The 6,532-nt window shown below is 50.4% G+C and overlaps 1 pseudogene; it reads left to right on the top strand.

Moving 5' to 3' along the window:
- Positions 1-6,022: 6,022 nt before the first annotated feature.
- On the top strand, positions 6,023-6,525 carry LOC106746439 (annotated as a pseudogene).
- Positions 6,526-6,532: the final 7 nt, after the last annotated feature.

Below are 6,532 nucleotides of genomic sequence, written 5' to 3'. Positions count from 1 at the left end.
GGGGGGGGGGGGGCACGCGGAACCTGCCAAAGGCATACCCGGACATGTCTCCCGCGCCACAACCCTCCTCTGCGGCGACAGAGGGGGCACCACCCCTCTGCCGCCCCTTCCAAGGGAGGTTAAGCCGCCGCCAGGGATCTCCGCCCCAGCGACGGCCCTCCCCGGGACGTGGTACGGGGGGGGGGCGAAGAGGAGAGCAATCCCCACTCTTCCCCTCCCCCGGACACTACGCCCCGCCCCTCCCCAGGCATTTGTAGCACTACAGGGGGCGCTCGCCCAGCATCACCGCTGCCGCCCAGATCCACCCTATTCTGATGCGACCGGCCACCGCCACCTTGTTCGCGGCCGCGACCGGACACCTCACCCAGAGAGAGCCCAGCCATCCGGGGCCTCTTCCGATTTTCTCGACCTCGACAAGTGACCCCGGACATTCGCCAACGCGAGCCACCGCTGCAGCCACCTCCTCCACCGCGCAGGCCTCATCCAGCCCGGCGACCCGGATCTCCGCCCGCTTGCACGGGCGGGCGATCCAAATTCCCTCCCTGCCCGCAAAGACCTCGTTTAGGCGGGCTGCCAAGGCGTCTGCCTTAGCCTCCCCTCCAGGGCCCGCGATCTCATAATTGAGGGCCCCGGTGAGGGTTCTCCTAACCCTCAGGCCCTCAATTTCCAAGGAGGCGAGGTCGATCTTAGACCTCGCCTCCCGAATCACGCTTTCATATTCCCCGGGCACGCAGGTAATAGTTATCGCCGCCGTCGACGGCACTCTTCATTTCTTCCCAGGCGGGGGGAGCGGGGGGGGATTGACACTCCCGCGTCCCATTCAACCCCTCCTCCCCTCCGGAACCGCCGTACCAGCGGGGGGAGGGGGGTCTCGTTTCCTCCCCCCACCACCTCAGTCTACCCCTGGGATAGGGGCGCCCCAAGCGTGTCGCCCTCCTCCCTTCGCACGGGGTGGACACGGTCGGTCACCCCTTCGTCCCCGCCTTCCTCCCGAGAAGGACGGGCCGGCACCCTTGCCTTCTGCTTACTCTTCTTCTTTCCTCTCCCCTCCTTCTGACCACCTTCTTTGAGCGGTTCACTCGGGGCCGCTCCCTTCGACGGCCCTGGCGGCTCAATTAGGGCTCCCCCGGTCACGGCCGGGAGTGCGCCCCTTTTTTTCCCCTCACTACCTCCACGGCTCTCCGTGTTCCGGGCCGCCACGAGCAACTCGGCCCCCAGGGCACGGAAACTTTCTTCCATGATGGAGGATACTTTACGGAGGAGGATCTCAAATCTTTCCTCCTTCCAGGTGCCCCCCATCGCCTCCTCATCTTTAGAGGAGCGACGGTCCTCAGGCTCCGCCCCGTCCGGGGGGGGGGGGCTGGGGCATCCCCCACCCCGTCCCCTCTCCCGTAGCTGCAGGGCCCCATGCACCTCCCATTCTTCCTGCACGCTGCGGAAGAGGGGAGAGCTCTTCTGCCGTCCCCTCCTCCGCAGCCCTCCACAATGAAGCAACCTCCTTATTTAACGCGGATATTTCCTCCCGCGCCACGGTCAGCTCACCCTTTAAGGCCGCGATCTCTCTTAACTGGTCGACGCTACCGGTAACCCCCCGGGTACGACGGCTCATCTCCTCGGCAGCCACGCGCATAACCGCGCATGACTGCCGAAGAGCCTTGACCATCGTGCCCTTCAGGCCGCGCGACACCTTGGCGACCCTCTCTACACCCGCGATGGCGTCGTACGTTGACGCCATGATCTCGGGGATGGGGACATCTGCCATTATCCCCTCCTGAAATGGCGCCGGGGGGGAGGTCATCCTCCTTGCCACCTCCCCAGCCACACGGAAGTCCATATCCGCCTTAAACACCTCCGAGGCCTCGCGTCTGGCCTTCGTAGATCCCGGCTGTCTGCCTCGTCCCCGCTGCTTCACCACGACCTCCGCGTAGGTCCGCTTCGTCTTAGCCGCGAGCTCCCACGCGGAGGCCGTAGATGCCATCGATTGTGCGTTGGCATCCGACGCGTATTGCTCTGCTTCGTCGGATGCCACGCCCCACGGTCCCCGGATCACCCTCCGGGTCCTAACGGGAGACGCGCGGGGGCCTAACGACTTCCCCACGTGCCCCTCCGTCACGGTGGTGACCGGGGTCACCGGCCTTCTTCCCACGCATTCCTGCGGGGGTGGAAAGCGGGCAACCAGATTTTTAACGGTTCCCTCCGTAGGGGGGAGGGGGACCGCGCCATCTTCCTACGACCAGGGACTAAACCAAAAACCCTCGCCATCTCACTGTTCTCGTCCCCCACGGGCGAGACCGACCCCCGCCCCCCCCCCGTGGTTCGCGCTACTGCGCCCAACTTAGCGACTCTCCCCTCACTCGTCCCGCTCTTGTGCGACGAGTCGGAGGTCCCACTGTCACCCAGTGCTACGGCGGTGGCAACACAAGATGCGGAACGCATCCCTCCTCGGAAGTCGGGAGTGCTATCCGTCCCGCTCTTCCCTTCTTTCGCCCCCTCCCCAAAGGTTTTGTATTTGAGTTCATCCATATTGTATGATATAATTTCATCGGGTTCGCCCATCATGGGGCCCCAACCATCAGTGGGGGCACTTCCCCCGGTAGAAAGAAACCCTATTGAAGGGTGAGGAAGCCGAGAAGCGGTTTATCAGGTAGCCACCCCTATCCTCACCATGTGATTCTATTCAAAAATGTTACGGGATAGGCCCGCGCCATAAATGATGTTAAAGGTTTAACGTCACCCCTATCGAGTGGGCGCGCACCGATCCGATCGGCCGCTTACCCAAACCTCAGGCTAGATGCTGCCACCATTTACCCTAGATGGCATCGGGTATGGGAGCAAGCTGGCTAGGCTGCTCCTCATTCCCCCGCCCGACGCAGGCGCTTCAACCCTGACATTGGCTCCAGACGGACACGGATCAGCGGTTATTCCACGTTAAACATGGCGGTTTCATGGGCCCACCGCCGCCGCCGGGGGCAAGCCCCCAAGCGAGGACGGACTCCCATATTACTCCCGCCAGAGGTCAGTTACTGACATGATCCGGGTCCCCGGCTATCCCCCCGGCCCGCCAAGGGGAACCGGGGGGCACCTTAGGGTTACTACTCCCCCAGGTGTAGTCTACCAGGAATATCCACACCAGGTCGACCGGGGCCCACTCACTCCTTCATACACCCCCCACCGGGCCAATGCCCGGCAGGAGGGAGGCGCTCTTGGTCGCTCCTCCCCCTGGCCCCCCACTCGCCGCGGAACCAAGATTCCACGGCGAGAAGGGAACCCGGGCTCATTAGGGCTAAGGCTCCGTCACCACGATAAGGTGGCGCCTCGACGACGGAGAACCTAACCTAACCTAACTCATTCTGAACTCATCCTGACTTCATCGTGACCTCGTCCCGATCTCATTCTGACCCCACTTTGACCAAGGTTGTCTCATATGTTGGGAATGCTCCGAAGGCGGCATGGAAAGAGTAAATAAATAAATAAATAAATAAATATATAAATAAAATAAAATAAATAAATTAATAAATATATAAACAAAATAAAATAAATTAATTAATATATAAACAAAATAAAATAAAATAGAAGAAAATAACACAAATTAGCAACGAAAAACGTAAATGTTAAAAAGATCTAAAGAAAGGAAAAAAGCCGAGAAAAAGAATTAAAAAAAAACGCAAGAATAAAGAGAAGGTTAGGCCGTCGTTTTATATATATACCACGAATCATTAAAAATATTAAGCTACAAAAATTTAAAAATTAAAAAGAACCAAAAAGCATAAGAAAAACCAAAAAAAAATGAGAAAAAAAGTAATAAATAGAAGGATAAGTCGTCGTTTTACATCTATCACGAATTAATGACAAAAAATGAATCAACAAAAAGAGCAAAGTTTAGAAAGAGCGAAAAAGAACAGAATACTTTTAAAAAACTTAGAAAAAATTCAAAAGCAATGTGGAAATAAATAACATAAATAAATAGGTAACCAAAAAATATGTAATATTTCAATTTGTGAAGAATTATAAGCCCGAAAGCAAGAATGAACGTTAGGTTTTTAAGGGAAACCGTCTGTAACTTTCGAACGAGTGATGTTAAGGGGTGGGGCTGGGTTCGTTAGAAAGCCTGAAGGAAGGGACGTAGGTCCCCGCAACCCCGATATATTATTAGCAATCGTGGCAAAGTTGTGAGACGTTCTACATTCCAAAAACGCAACTTCCAAAATTACAGCACCTCAACGGGAGGTGGTGGAAGGGTGGGGTGAGTGCGACTGATTGCGCTTCCCAAGAGCAGCAATGTCCCCTCAGACACCAACCTTACCTCATCAATGGTTTACGAGATACGGGCGAGAGAACAAAAATGGAGGGGAGGAAAGCTACCGCTTCTCTTTTCACACTCTAATAATGTATTCCCTGCCTGCCCGATCGATGTCACAAATATCATTTTTCAGAAAACCAGGTAACCTAACTCATCCTGGACTCATCCTGACCACATCGTGACCTCGTCCCGATCTCATTCTGACCCCACTTTGACCACGGCTGTCTCATGTTATGTTGGGTATGCTCCGAAGGCGGCATGAAAAAAGTAAATAAATAAATAAATAAATAAATATATTAATAAAATAAAATAAATAAAATAAATAAATAGACAAATAAATAAATAAACAAAATAAAATAGAAGAAAATAACACAAGTTAACAACGAAAAACGTAAATGTTAAAAAGATCTATAGAAAGAAAAAAAAACCGAGAAAAAGACTTTAAAAAAATGCAAGAATAAAAAGAAGGTTAGGCCGTTGTTTTACATATATACCACGAATCATTAAAAATATTAAGCTACAAAAATTAAAAAATTAAAAAGTACCAAAAAGCGGAAGAAAAACACAAAAAAAATTAGAAAATATAACTTAGAAAAAAAGGCAATAAATAGAAGAAGGATAAGTCGTCGTTTTACATCTATCACGAATTAATGACAAAAAATGAAGCTACAAAAGAGCAAAGTTTAGAAAGAGCGAAAAAAAAAACAGAATAGAAACTTTTAAAAACTTTGAAAAAATCCAAAAGCAAGGTGGAAATAAATAACATAAATAAATAGTTATTCACGTTTCGGCTTTAATCTTTTCGAACAAATGCGCTAGCTCCACGAGAAAACGTAAAAGAAATCAATCTGCGAGCGAAACTTGCGAGTTTGCGTGTAATAGGCGAAGTAACGTGATTTTCGATTGAATCTTCCGTTTCTTTACGTTGAATCGTGAACAGATGCAAATTGAAGAGTGTGATTGAAATATTCTGCTTTATTACGTTATTTCCTTGCTACAGCCTCGAAGAATTCAAGCGGCGAACGTTTCTTTCGTTTCTACAGCAGAAAACGTGAACTAATTCAAATTCACGTTTCGGCTTGAATCTTTTCGAATAAATACGCTAGCTCTGTAGCGTCCCCGCCTCAAAATGTCTTATTGTTAATATTCAAAGTTCATTGAAGTTGTTAACCGTAACAACAAGCGCGAAATTCAATATTATTTCGAAACGATAGTTAACCTCACGTACCACGAAGCACGTGCCGACCTATATATACAACGCGACAGGCGACACGCCTGAATGACGTACACCCTTCACACGTACGCGCGCACACGCATACAGCCGGTATTCATGAGTGCCCGTACAGCAGCACCGCGAGCGTGACGTAGACCGACAATATCTTCTCTCTCTTTCTACACTACAGTGCCCGTATCCATTAAACACCTCTTTCACTCACCTTCCTGAATCCCCACTGAATCAAGACGAGACTTTTCACACCAACTGTCCAATCAGAAACCGGTCTATTGGATAATAGACAAACGCGAGAAACATACGCATAATATATATATTAGGTGAAGTAAAAAGTTCTGAGCGTTTTCCGCTAGATGTCTTTAGTGAACCATATCTCACGATGTATACATCGCATTGGGTCATATTATACGTCGATGTAAAGGTGACATTACGCTTCAAAAAAAGTTCTGTGACAGTTTTGTGTTTGGTCAAGGCAGTTGTGTGTTACAACGTTCCAAAATGGAGGTAAAAAAAGAGAAAATTCGATACATTCTTCAGTACCACTACGACCAAGGTGAAAAGGCGGAGCAGGCGGCCAAAAAAATTTGTGCTGTTTATGGATCCAATATAGTATCGAATGCAACAGCAAAGCGGTGGTTCCAACTATTTCGTTCTGGTAATATGGACGTCGAAGATGAGGCACGTATCTGGTAGACCAATCGTCGAAAATGTCGATAAAATCATGAAAATCGTCGAGTCGGACCGGCATGTGAGCACTTATTCCATTGCCCAAGAACTGAAGATTAGCCAGAAAACCGTTTGGAACCATTTGCATAAGGCTGGTCTCAAGAAGAAGCTCGATGTATGGGTGCCACACGAATTGACGCAAAAGAACCTTTTGGACCGAATTGATGCCTGCGATTCTTTGCTGAAACGTAACGAAATCGACCCATTTTTGAAGCGGATGTTAACAGGTGATGAAAAATGGGTCACATACGAGAACAACAGCCGAAAAAGATCGT

This window comes from Dinoponera quadriceps, unplaced genomic scaffold (assembly GCF_001313825.1).
Source record: "Dinoponera quadriceps isolate SergipeBrazil2010 unplaced genomic scaffold, ASM131382v1 scaffold1969, whole genome shotgun sequence".
NCBI classification, from domain to species: Eukaryota; Metazoa; Arthropoda; class Insecta; order Hymenoptera; family Formicidae; genus Dinoponera; species Dinoponera quadriceps.
This window is presented reverse-complemented; position numbering and strand designations above follow the sequence as displayed.